The 14361-nt window shown below is 37.6% G+C and overlaps 1 long non-coding RNA gene across 1 annotated transcript; it reads left to right on the top strand.

The window, feature by feature from the left end:
• The first annotated feature begins 943 nt into the window (after positions 1-943).
• Positions 944-12572, top strand: LOC309619796. The gene is made up of 2 exons (XR_014239240.1): positions 944-9717; positions 10498-12572. It is a non-coding gene; the product is annotated as an uncharacterized lncRNA (long non-coding RNA).
• The last annotated feature ends 1789 nt before the right edge of the window (positions 12573-14361 follow it).

The raw sequence follows: 14361 nt of genomic DNA on the forward strand, positions 1-14361 counted from the left end.
TAAAGTAACACACCATTGTAAAGTAACACACCATTGTAAAGCAATTATACGTCAATAAAGATGTTAAATAAATAAATAAATAAATAAAATTTGCAGATTGAGGCAACATTTAACTTAAAAAAAAAGAAAGAAGACTACTAACCACAGTAATACAAGACGTATTTATTCAACTTATGCATGTTTCACTATTTTCATTAATCTTTGAAATGCATTTAATACATTCCTATGAAGCAGTGGAATACAATTTGGGATAAAAATTTCTCCAACTGAGATTTAAAACATCATTGTGGCTGTGAAGGATTTAGAAATTCGTTTTTATACTGATTACGCTTCAATTGTTCACTCAACAAAAAGGTAAACTAGGAAATAGGCTGAGTTTTCTTAACCTCAATTTGATGAAGAACATCAGAGATTTTTTTCCTCACAACATAATCTTTGAATAGATAATCATAATCATGCTATGTTTGTATTCAAAGTAATCATCATCAACACTAAAAAATAACTTTTCATGCTTTTCCACGAATAGTCTATAGTCAGTCACACATGAACTGAACAGGATCCCTGATCCTCCCCATCAGCGTCTTTGTTTTCCTCAATGCCCACTCTTTCCCGAGTCTCTTTTCATCCTTCCAGGGACCCATTCTCCTCAATGCTGTTTCCTAGCCCCACAAATGCTCTCTGTGTCCCTCACTGTGCCTGGCTCAAGGGCTCAACACATAAAGCTAAACCACTCTGTTTTCCATACGGCTAAAAAAAACATACAATCTTGTTCAACTTCAGCGTACATATGGCCCAAGTAAACAAGTTTAGGAACCTCCTTACATTCACATGGTACATTGCTGTCAGCCCACCTGGAAATGATCTGCTATATGACATGGTATGTATTGACAGACAGACAGACAGACAGACAGACAGACAGACAGACAGACAGACAGATAGATAGATAGAATGACAGACAGACAGATGGATGATAGATGACAGATAGATAGATGATAGACAGATAGATAGATAGCTAGCACCCTGCCTCACATACGTACATGTATACATGCTCACATACTTTGCGAGCACACTTAATTCTAGGCTCTAGGGAAAATTTTAATTAGTGGAAATACACATATTATGATGATTACATGTGTCAATTCCATACATATCTAGATGTACATTCCCATAAATCAAATCTCAATTTTTAAGTGATCAGGCAGCATTGTTTATGGTCAAGTGACAGTCCCTTCCCTTTCCTCCCCCCACCTCCCCTCCCCTGTCCTCCCCTCCCATCCTTTCCCTTCCCTTTTCTGAGTCTGCATTCAAGACCTAGCTGGCCCTGCCCCTAACTAAATGCCCAACAGCATTTTACCAGAAAATCCCTTATGTGTATAATGATAAAGACAATGTGTTGCTCCCCCATATAAAATCCTGTTATCACGGCCTTTCTTAAAACAAAAAACTTTAAATGCAAAGCAGTGTCCTCACTGCTGGGGATCTTAGATACCATCTCAACCCGCATAACTCCCCTCTCCAGTGAGACCATGCTTCTGATCTTCCTCTGCCCTGTGTCTGGCCGTTACTCCCACTGAATCTTTGCCTACAGAGTTCTCCTTCACTGGAATTTTCTTAAGCTTTTGTCTTCACTGACAGAACTTGTTCACTCTCCTTCTTTCATCACCATAATATTCATTAAAGATAGTACCTACCTATTGCTATGTAATTCCATACAATTATTTTGGTTGTTATGGTTTAATAATTTTTACAACAATTCTTTAAACTAATATATAAATATATAGCATATAATTAATATAATAATAGTTTATATATTTCTTTCACTAGAGAATACACACCTATTAAATCTAATTAATATTTTGGAACAGATAGAGACTTTCATACCTTCAGTCACACTGCATAGTTGTCCATCTACCTTATCTATAAGTTCCACACAGAAAGAACATGGACTAAAAAAGCAACACAATGAGCTCTAATATAAAAATGCATAGGTACTTAATCATAATAATTATATTCACTATTTATATACTCTAAGGAAACTGGCATAATAGGAATGTAAGCTGACAGAGTCCAGAGCCCCACATAAACGAGTCTTTGTATACTGCTATTCTCCTAGGAACAGCAGGATTCTCAATGAATAATGTAAAACTTTAGTATATTAGTTTTATGAGCAGGACATAGGAGTATCACATATTGCTTGTGTCTACTCACCTCCACCTAGAAAAACAAAGACATCTCTATGTATTTCAAACAAATTGGATTGGAAAATTGGTTATAAAAGTAACAAAAAGGTAACCAAAAAGAACAAAAATGAGCAATTTTTTTTAAAAAGGAGAGACGAGGTCCCCCAGAAATTGGTAATTGCAGAGCTTCCTGCTACTAGCAACTGCAAGATGTTGTACCACGCCTGGGGGTGAAGATAAATACAGAAAGGAAATGGTATGACACCAAGTCCCAGTGGCTGTGCTGCTATGGGGTGCTGGAGTTCCTCCTTCAGCCATCGCTGCTGGAAGCCGGGAGCCCGCCCTCCTTCTTACACTGCAGGACTCAGTCCTGGGCTGCTGGAGCTGCTGGAGCGTCCACTGCTACAGCAGGTGCTGTAGGACCAGTGCTGTCCCAGTGGGAGCCCAGCCCAGCATTCGCTTGACACTTGCCAAAGACACTTCCAGGAGCAAAACAGTGGCTGAAAATATTGGTTTGCCCTTCTTCCCCCCTTCCAATCTCTGCCAGTGCCTTCCACTGTCAACAACTTACTAGAAAATCTTCCCCAAGGGAGTCTGGAAAAGATAGTTTGCAGATATCCTGACCCCTGTGATACAGAGAGGAGCACGGAAGGGAAGGACTGGGGTAGAGCATTAGCAGACAAATGACCGTCCCAGTGCTTTGCGCAGAAAGTTCTGTAAGTAGAAAGCTCCAAAAGAAGCCCGACTGGACATGTATCCCTCTCCCCAAATTTTCCTACACATGTTACCTGCTAGAGGCTTTCCTAACTTTTGTGGTTTTTCTCTCTCTCTCCCTCCCTCCCTCTCTCTTTCTCTGTGTGTGAGTCATCATTCTCTACCCCTGAATTCTCACATGCCACCTGAATTTCCACTCCTGTTCACCAACGTGTCAACCACTCTAAGGTAGCTCGAGGATTCCTTGCCACATTTTCCCTTACTCCATTGTCCAGGAAGTGTGTGAATCACCATAGGAACTGTAGGTTTTTTTACTTTACCTGGTTAGTTTCATCACCAAAAGAGAAAAAAAATCTTATGCTACAGACTGAATGTTTGCATCCCCTAATACATGAAAATCCTAATCCCAATGTGATGGTATTAGGAGGTGAGGCCTTTGGAAGGTGATTAGGTCATAAGTGTGGAACCTTCTTGAATGAGATTAGTGCCCTTGTAAAAAGGACCCCAGAGAGCGCCCTCACCCCTTCCACTAGGTGATGACACAGCGAGAAGAGGCCATCTATGAACCAGGGAGAGGACTCTTAGCAGGTACCGAATCTGCAGGCACCATGATCTTGGACTTCCCAGCCTCCAGAGCTGTAAGAAATAAATTTCTGTTGTTTATAAGCCACCCCAGCTATGGTATTTTGTTAGAGCAGCCCAAAATGACTAAGACCCCTTATTGCAGTAAGAAAACTAGGAATCGGAGACTGGCTCCAGTACTGGATCTACTCATCATTACTACCATGAGCTTGGGAAAATCTTCACTTATTTGAATATAAGTTTTTTCATGGTTAAAATCAAGGAGTTGGGTGTTACAACTAAATTCCTCTGCTACTTAATTTTATAAGGTTTCATAAAATTCAGTTATGCTTTAAATACCTAATTATTGTTTCATTAATTATGAAAGCCTTTCATAGGTGTGTTTATATCTCAAAAGAAGGAAGATAGAATCCCATACCAGGAAGGAAAACACATACCTACATACCGATCAAATACACACAGAGAGTTCAGGAAATAGTGCAAAGTGTCCTTTACTGATTTTCCTCAAGTTATCTATCATTCATAGCAAGTCTAAGGGATTGGCTCCCATGTTCTTCTCCCATGTTTCACAGTTCTTCAGTCTCTTTGCCCCTCTTCTCTCATCATATGGCTTCACTTTTTTTCTCTTTTCCTTCATCTCAGAAAGCCTGTCATTCAGTTTCATCTGGGAATTCCTTTGCTAGGCTTAGAAGAATTTGGTTTCAGACCTCATGTCATGAGAATAAGGAGAGAATATGGCAGCCATCTACCACCTTCCTTTTAAAACTTATAGGAACACATCTACCAAGCCAAGGAACTTCCTCTTGCTAATATTGGCCATAATTTATAGCACAATCTCAGGACATTACCATTTCTCTAGCTCTTTCCTGTTGTTTTCAAACACCTTAGATATCTGTGACTGAGGACACAATAGGGATTGGTCATGGTAGAAGGGGTGGGATGAGAAAATTCAGACCCTCCTCACTATAAAATATACATACAGTTAACTATATCATAAATTGTAAAAGAACAGTAGAGTTTTAAATTAAAGAAGGCCATAGCACAAGGAAGGAGAGAAAAAAAAAAAACAGATCTAGTTTACTTAACATCTTGGCCTATGGCTATATATTTCTGTACACATGCTTAATTGCATTCTTTTTTCTCCTGATAGCAGTGAATACTTCAATAAAAGGTATCAGTCAAGGGAGTTGAGTAAAGGAAATTACAACTGTTAGAAAACAGTATTAATATATATTGGTAGTACTTAAACCAGGAGTATAAAAGTTTTAAGCTAACTTTCATACTTGATTCAAACAAAAACAGCTTGCTAGACAGTACAACACATTTCCAGATCTTGTCCAGGATTTGTAACATCTGCTTATATTGTTCAGAATCATTGTTTTGGACACCACATAAATCAACACTTTAAAAAAATTATTTATATTAAAGAACATAAACAAATGTTGTTGTTTTTTTTTAAGTATCCAAAGGCCTTGGGGATTTTCATCAAAAATAGAAAGAAGGAAAACTATAATAAACAACAGCAATATGCTCATTTCACATATTTTGAGGCCCACCTGTTTAAAAGTTTTCAAAGTCATTAAATACATCTGTTACTTTTTGTCTGTGATAAACAAATTATATGAAAATATAAGTATATAGTAGGTATCTAAAGCCAATTTAGATGGGCTTTCAGATAGAAAATTAGAAAGCTCTGAAAGGTACCTAAGATTCAATAGCCAGTCCCTGTTGTAGAGTTTGGAAGAAGTGGGCTTATCTATATAATCTTGAGTACTTCACCTCTCTATGAGCTTCATTTTCATCATCTGTAAAAATAGAATTTCATTGTTTCCCTCTTGTGCGTCTTATGAGGAATTGCTAGTTCAGGTGAAATAAGAGCAACTACATAGTCATCCCTCAATTAGTCACAGATATCTTTAACGAAGGAAAAATAAATGAATGCAGTTGTATAGCCCTGTATCCACACATATTTCTTCTTTTCATACATTTGATCTTGTGAAACCTTAACAGGCTGCCCTTTTTCTCACTAATATGTTCAAAAGGGCACTAGACGTCAGATGTCTGTCAGACAGGGGCTCAGGACTGGCTACTACTTATGGCTCAGTAACTATAGGCTGCATCACCTTGAACAAGCCATGTATCCTTAGTCCATTCATAATTAGGAGATGGTAGTCAGTGGTAATTAAAGTGTCCTGGAGACCTCATATTCTAATATTCATCTTTGAAGCTGTATCCTACACACTGTTATTTTGCTTTATTTCTATAGATTTATTATTTGCCTTCTATCTTTCAGGATATTCCACAATCTGGAACCACATAAATTCTGTGATGTATAAAGTAAGATTCCTGAATGATATAACTGCATCTTCAGCATTAATAAGCATCACCTTGTGCACCTGAACCTAACACAATATTGTAAATCAACTATACTTTAATAAAACAAAATAAGCATCACCTTGATACTCACAGTTTTACTTAACGCAAGGAATTTAATGTCACTGGGCAGCTTCTGTCCTTAACCTGTGACATTCCTGAACAGTACTCATCATTTCACTTTATCCCTCCTCCCCAAAGAAGACCTACTGCAGTGAGCATTAGTGAGAAATGGATATTTTACTGAATATCTATTGAGGAAACATGAGTGGGGGAGGGGTCTGTCACAAACAACAGCAATTCACCTCCCTTCAAAAGTGAAAATATTCATTGGCTATTATGTTATTCTGGAGCCTCTGAGAAGCACAGGACTAAATATGCAAGGATTTTGTTAGGAAAAAATCCTGTGAGAGAAAAATGGTAAAGGAGCGGGAGAAGGCTGGGAGGAAGCATCTTACTGCCGTCAAGTCTAAAGAAGGTTCAGCAAGGCCACAGGGGTGTCCCTGAGCCGAAGTCGGCCACGAGCAGCCCATGTCTCCTTAGTATCCCTGCAGCCCTCAGTCACTGACTGGTGAGCAGCCCATGGGAAGTGTGGTCACAGCACAAATCCAAGATGGATTTCAGAGCTCAGCAGCCAGGCTCTAGGTCAGTAGCACTCTCTGTAGCTGGAGGTCTGTGAGGCGTAGTCTCATGGCCGACACAGACATCTCTGCCCAATCTTTCCACTCTGGTATCTGCTGCAAAGTTCCACCCACTGCCTCAGTGAACCTCCTTTTTATCCAGTCCTTCAAACTTCCCTCAGTTGAGAATTCTCCACCTCAGAGACTTTCCACATCTCTTCCCTTTTCTTGTCTTCTCTACAGGCTCATCCACATTCGCAGTTTGTCTCTTCTACAAGCTTATCCAAATTTGCATCACCCATTGTTATTTTCAGGTCTGTTAAAAGCCATGACTTTTTTGCACTCCGGAAATTAAACATCTGCTAGTCACCAGGATTCACCATCCATAGAAAGCAGTGAGTAGGAGGATGACACAGAACGCAAAGTGTTTCCCGCTGTGTTACAGCCGTGCTGTGCTGTCATCGACTTCTTCTGTTCCGTTTATTACACAGCGCTCCATCATCTGGCTTCTGTATCAACCAATATACTGAAACTGCTCTCATAAAGTCATTAATGTCTTTTTAATTGCCAAATCTATTATATATTTCACAGACATTATTCTTGACTTTTACATGCATTTGACATTATTGATCACTCATTTCTCAAAATTCTATTTTTTTCCTGGACCACTGTGGTAAAAACTCTGCACATTCTCCTTGTATCTTTACAGGAGTTCCTTTTGTTTTTTTCCCTCATATTTTATGATCCTCCCCATTCCTTAAATATTAGTGTTCCCCAGGCCTTGTGCTCTTTTCATTCTACATATTTTCTTTAGGACCTTTATTCTCTGCCGTATAATAATTTCCATTTATTTGTGTAATGTATTTATCAAGCTCCTAGTATGGCACCATGGTCCTGAGGATAAAACTACAGGGAAAGAAATCTCTGGCTTTAAGGGATGTATTGTCCAATGGGGAAAATATAAAATAGGCAATTATAGGACGATGAGATACCACTATGCTAGGGGAGGGCCCATGGTTTAGGGCACACATAGAAAGGCATCTAACTTAGATGTGGGAAACTAGAAAAGAAAAATCACCAATGTGTGATAACAGTAAGAGGGGAAGTAGAGTATTCCAAGCTAAGGAGTCCCACATTTGAGGAGCTATAATTAGCTCAGTATATCCACAATATTGAATGAAGGAAAAAGGGACAGCTTGGGTTAGGAAGTTGTTTAAAATAAAGCTACTTAGATGAAGGACTTTGTGTGCTATGTTGTGGTCTTTTGGTCTTATGCTGAGCGCAGTGAAGATCCACTGACAGGTTTCAAATAAGAGCATGACAGTTTTTTTAAAAGTTTCGGAAACTCACTCTATACAAACGGTGGATTAGAAATAGGACATCCTTGAAATAAGAATAAACTCTAGGAAGTGTTCCAGCTCAGTTCAATAAAATATTATTTAAGCCCACTATGCATCAAGCACTTTAAAATGTTAAGTGATAAAGCAAGTCATGCTTAGAGTAATGCATATAGTACAATCCCATTAAATCAAAGCAAAACAGAGTATTAAAAGTACATATATGTATATATTAGTTTATATATATATAGTTATAGTTTTATAATTTACTGAACTACTATAGCCCAGTTACCAAAACCAGAAATCCTTCCCTCTCCATTTTTCTCTCCCTTCATATCCAATTATCCTGTCTGGTCTAACTCCAAAGTACACTTTGTATAGATTCACTTTTTCCGTCTCCACTGTCTCCATCCCATTCCTCACTGCAATCATCTCTTGTCTAGCATCTGGCAATAGCTTCCTACATTGGTCCCAGATTTCCACTCTCCCCTCTTCCCTACCATGATCTATTCTCCACATGCCAGACAGAATAACCTTAATGTAATGTGAGTCAGATTACACAGTGAGATTGTGCACTTAAAATCTTCCAGTGACTTTTCATTGTATTTAAAAATGAAACAAAACTCTGCCCCAGGTACTAAAAATCCTCCTGCAATCTGACTCTGCATACTTATTTAGTCTGCTCTCATGAGATCCTATAACCGCACTTTGCCCCTCCTCCACGGTTGCCACCCTGGCCCGTAACGCACCATTTCTTGCCAGCCTTCTCTAATATCTTAGCTGGGTTTCTTGCTTCCATTCTGCCTCCTAAAACTGCCAAGTGATCCTTTCAACGTGTAAACCTGATTATGTTGCTCCCCTGCTGAAAATCCTTCAATATTTGTTGAATAAAATAAATGAATTAGAAACTGAGGAGCCCTGAGACTTCCCCGGTGGCTCAGTGGATAAGACTCCGTGCTCCCAATGCAGGGGGCCCGGGTTCTATCCCTGGTCAGGGAACTAGATCCCGCATACATACCACAACTAAGAGTTCACATGCCGCAACTAAGGTGGCGGCAAGCTGCAACTAAGGAGCCCACCTGCCGCAACAAAGGAGCTGGCAAGCCACAACTAAGGAGCCCTGGAGCTACAACTAAGGAGCCCACCTGGCACAACTAAGACCCAGCACAATCAAATAAATAAATAAATATTTTAAAAAAGAAAGAAACTAGGGAGCCCTATTAACACATTTAGAGTATAGGCATTTATTAATTAGAATGAATCAAATAGCTATTGAGAATTGTCATGCCCACGCAACATCTAAATAATAATCTTAGCTATGCTCAAATGAGAGGAATCCAATGCAGTAATGAATTTCTGGGAGAAGTATTAGCAGGTTTACTTTTAAACTAATAATAACAAATTGGACATACTTACAGTATAATAAACTACTTAGCATTGTTATACGCTAATAATTTTTTAAATGTACCAATGATTTTATGAGTGATTTCTTTTGGATACTCTTCATATATTCCGTTCTGTTTTCTAACCTCATCAATTAACTTCATAACAGGCAGTCTGTGTGGGCTGGAGCTAGGCAAGAGCACAAGCACAGGGAGGAAAGTGAGCACTGAGGCCACAAGATCCCTTGGGACCACAGGGCATCCTGGACCAGATCCCTGTGGCCCAGAGTTTCCAATCTGAGACCACTTGCATGAAGCCAGAACCCTGGGAAAACTGAAAAACAATCCACCTAACTGCTGACTCCACGTGAATGAGGATGGAAGAAAAATTAAAAACATTTCCCCTGTTAATTTGAAGTCCACTGACCTGCCTTTGGTTTGGAACCTGGATCTACAGTGTTGGTGTGGACCTCAGTACACAAGCTGAAAATCGGAATATAAAGTAGACCTGGGTCTACAGTGCTCACAGGTACCTGAAAGAAGTACAAATCCCACTAAAGTACAATTTAGACTGACAGCTAGGTTATCAACAGAATACAGTGAAATGCCCTCAATATGTTCAGGGAAAATAGTGGTCCATCTAGAATTGTTTACACAGGTAAAATATTTTTCAAGAACGAGAAAAAAATACAGATGAAGAGAAACTGACTTTTAAATGACCCTCAATAAAATAACTTCTGCTTCAAAAAGAAGGAAACTGGTCCCATAAAGAAGGTCTGAAATCCAACAAGGAAGAGAAAGTAAGGAATATAAGGATAATCTAAATATACTGTGTAAAATATTAAATAAGGTTTAATTTGTAGGTTATAAAAGCTAGAAGTTTTAAAAATTGGACAATTGCAAATGTACTCTGAGAGGGTTTATGGAAAATAAAGTATTCTAAGGCCTTTGGATTTGGGGGGAAGAAAGTAAAGATTTTATTAACCTTAGGACTTATATATGAATGCTCAAAATGTATGAGTAGCTATTAAAATAATATAATGTAAGACATAGCTTCCTAATCATAAAGGAGAAGAAAATTAAAAACTTTAATCATTTCATAAGGACTCAGAAGGGAGGGTAGTAGGGAGAGAAGAAACACAGGAAAAGCAAGACATATAGAAGGTTCAATAATACTAATAACCAAGCCTTATACAGTATTTTTTATTTGCCAGTGTTTGAAACATGTTTAAATATACCAATTCATTTAATAATCACAATAAACTTTTGAGCACCTACTATTATTATTATTATTATTTGTATTTTACAGATACAAACCTTAGAAGAAGAGAAATTAAATAACTGTCCAAGAGAGGAGGCAAGATTCAATCCCATGCAGTCTGTCTCAAGAGGCAGTGCTTTTAAATACCACCAAAACATAGAATTTAGAAATAAGTATCATTATATCAAAACTTCAAATAAACCTACCAACTGAAGTTTTCAGTAGTCTAGCAAAGACTGTCTTACTGAATTGGAAAACAATCCATCTATTTGGAAGAGACATCTAAAATAACATAAGATTCATGTGTTTTACAACCATCAATAGTTTGTTCCTTTTTACTGCTGAATATTTAATTGTATGCTTATACCACAATTTGTTTTTCCATGTTATTTGATGGACATTGAGTTGTCTCCCATTTGGGGCTATCATGAATAAAACTTCTGTGAACATGTCTCTATAAATATTTTTGCGGACATATGTTTTAATGTCTTTGGGGTAAATACCTAAGAGTAAGAAACTGGTAAACAATTCTGCAGAGTAGTTGTACCATTTTGCAAATCCATCAGCAACATATAAGAATTCTGTTTGCTCCACATCCTTGCCAAATCTTGTTATTTTAGGATTTTTAATTTTACTTACTTTGGTGTGTGTAAAATCTCATTGTGATTTTAATTTGCATTTCCTGAAAACTAATAATGTCAAGCAGCTTTCCATCTGCTTGTGGCTCATGTATCTAACATTGTGAAGTGTCTGCTTCAATCTTTTGCCTATATTCAATTGTCCTATCATCATCACCATCATCATTATCATTATCAATATTATTATTATTTTCATGTAGCTGTAAAAATGCTTTATACCTTTTGAATATAAGTCTGTGTAAGATATATGTAGTATTACAAATACTGTATCTCACTTGTATTTTACTTTTCATATTCAGTTAAGAATACTGAATTTCTGAAGAGCAGATATTTAAATTTTTTCCTCTGCACATAAAAATTTTAAGGAATCTAGAAAATCCCTATTACAATTAATGAGTGCATCTTTACCAAGATGGCAGGCTACGATGCAATGCCAATATACAAAAACCAACTGCAGTTATATATACTGGCAACAAATAATCAGAAAATTAAAATTTTAAATATACCTTGTATAAGAGCACCAAAATATATAATATTTACTGATAAATTCAACAAAAGATGTGGGAAGTGTTCACACTGGAAACTATAAACCTTGCTGTGAGAATATATTACAGTTCTAAATAAATGGTGATGTATATACCCTTGTTCATGGATTGGAAAATCAATATTTTTAAGATGTAAACTTTTCTCAAATTGATCTATAGAATCAGTGCAATGCCAATCAAAACACCAGCAGGATTTTTGTGGAGACTAGCAAATTGATTCTAATATTTCAGTGGAAATCAAACAAACATAGAATAGCTAAAATCACATTTTCAATAATATAAAAAGTAACTAGGATTTCCATCTTAATTTTATTTATGAAAACTTCATTTAGTATACCTACTATGGAACAACATTCTTTGAGTAAAACTAATTAAAAACTGTTTTATGGAAACTCTATAGAGCTATGTTCTTAGATGAAACACTAACTTGCACAGAAGTTCAAGCAGCTGATAACTGAAAACTGCATAACTTACAGTTTTTGCTGTAAGCCAAATCACAACAAGAAATTATACTTTTGTGTAAATTAAAAATTTTTTGATTAACTATTTTGTATTATTTTATGGTCATTTGTGACATTAGATTCTGCTTCAAAATATCTTCAACAATGTAATTTTATTATCAAAAATTATATACAGGGGACTTCCCTGTGGTCCAGTGGTTAAGAATCTGCCTTCCAATGCAGGAGACTCGGGTTCGATCCCTGGTCCGAGAACTAAGATCCCACAGGCACAGGGCAACTAAGCCTGCGCGCCACAACTACTGAGCACACTGATCACAACTACTGAGGATGCAGGCCACAACTAGAGAGCCCACGTGTCACAAGCAGAGAGAGAAGCCCATGCACCTCAGAGTGCTCACGCCACAACAGAGGATGCTGCATGCCACAACAAAGATCCCACATACCACAACTAAGACCCGACGCAGCCAAAAATATAAATATAAATAAATAAATAAATAACACCAAGAAAGGTTTAAAGGAAAAAAAATTATATACAGCTTGTGAAGCCAAATAAGAACTTTCTGTTGTACACAGAGGAGTCCAAATTAGGCTTACACGGGGTCCAAATGTACATGCCATGCTGCTGCTGGGACTGATGGTACAATTCAGAAGGATGTGAAAAGAGATTAGAGGCAATGAGTGCTTTTCCTTTGCTCAATGTCATTGATCAAACAATGTGTCTGTGCCCATATAACAGAGAAAATACTGTAGCTCTGTTAAAATACTGAGAAAATACTGTAGCTTTATTAGTGGTAACTTCCCAGAATCAATCACTTTTCTAATGAATATAAAAGCCTGGGTGCCTTGCAGTCCACATTCATGCAGTTGGATTGCTTGTTGTAATCAAGCACTGGAATTACCGTTCTGATGTGATAAGATAAGTGTTTAGTAATTTAGTCCTCAACTGCTTCTGGCATTTCAACTCTTTGTTGGCATATGAAGCAGAAATTTCTCCTGTAGTAAAAAGTAATTTACTGACTTTTTTTTTAATCACCTGCGATGAATAGGCTACTGGCCTTGCAAGCTTTTCTATTCAAACGTTGCTGGACAGAGGTTGGCTCACATCAACCTTAGCAAATTGAAATTCAATCCAGATCAACAGGCGTTTTATTCAGCTTGGTGCTGGAATGGAAATAATCATCACATTTTATAATAAGCATGTCTAATTTCAATTTTCATACTATGTATTTATTCTGTATAATCAAGCATAACTGCTGGTCTTGTTTCTCTGAATTGACAAATGCATTCCGTAGATGTGCAATAAGCAGGTAACTATTTTGGAAGCAGTGGGGGAAGAGTGTGCCTAGACCTAACAATGAAAATTTGATAAATGTCTACCTAGAACTTGTAAATGTTCCTAGGAGTCCAAACAATTATATTTGCTCACTGTCTACATAAATAACAAAAAAGTACGCATAATGATGTATCATTTTATTTATATAGCAACTAGTTTGTCTTTATGAAATATTTCCAACTGAGAAAAACATAAAAGCCTATGAATAAGATTAACTAGTTCTTGGCTAAAATATCCTATGATGAGCTATCAGAACTGAAGTGGTTAAATAGACTGTGTCAGTTACCTTTTGCTGTGTAACAAACCATCCTAACTTTACTGGTTTAACACAACAGCTATTTATTTAGCTCATTATTCTGTGAGTAGACAATTTGGACTGGACTCTGCTGGGCAGTTCGGTTCTCAGGTAGACTTATCTAAGCATCTGTGATAACCTTGGTCAGCTTGTGGGTCAGCTGAGATAGCCTGGCCTCTCAGATATCTGATGGATAATCAACTGTTATTTGGGTGTCTTTCATCCTCCAGAGGGCTGATCTGGGCTTATCTGCTTAGTGATCTACGGCTCCAAGAGCAGCAATAAACAAGCCTTAATGCACAAGCATTTTTCAAGTCTCTGCATGCATCATATTTGCTAATGACTCATTTGTCAAAGCCATCAGATATCCAATCCTAGAGTCTGCATGAGAGGGCACTGCCAAAGTGCATGGATATAGGGGTGTGAACAAATTGAGCCGTTGCTGCAGTCAATCTACCACGTGCCTTGATTGAAGCACTGGCTCAGATGCCTGGTCTTTCAGCACTCGGCCTGCTTATCAATAATTGGATGCACCACTTTCTCATTTCTACAGAGCTGAGCTGCATTTCTGAAGATTTAAATATCTTTTTGCCTAACCTTTGAGAACAAAATAAAGTAGGAGCCTTTACGAAAGTAAGCT

This window comes from Balaenoptera borealis, assembly GCF_965194805.1.
Source record: "Balaenoptera borealis genome assembly, chromosome: 21".
Classification (NCBI taxonomy): domain Eukaryota; kingdom Metazoa; phylum Chordata; class Mammalia; order Artiodactyla; family Balaenopteridae; genus Balaenoptera; species Balaenoptera borealis.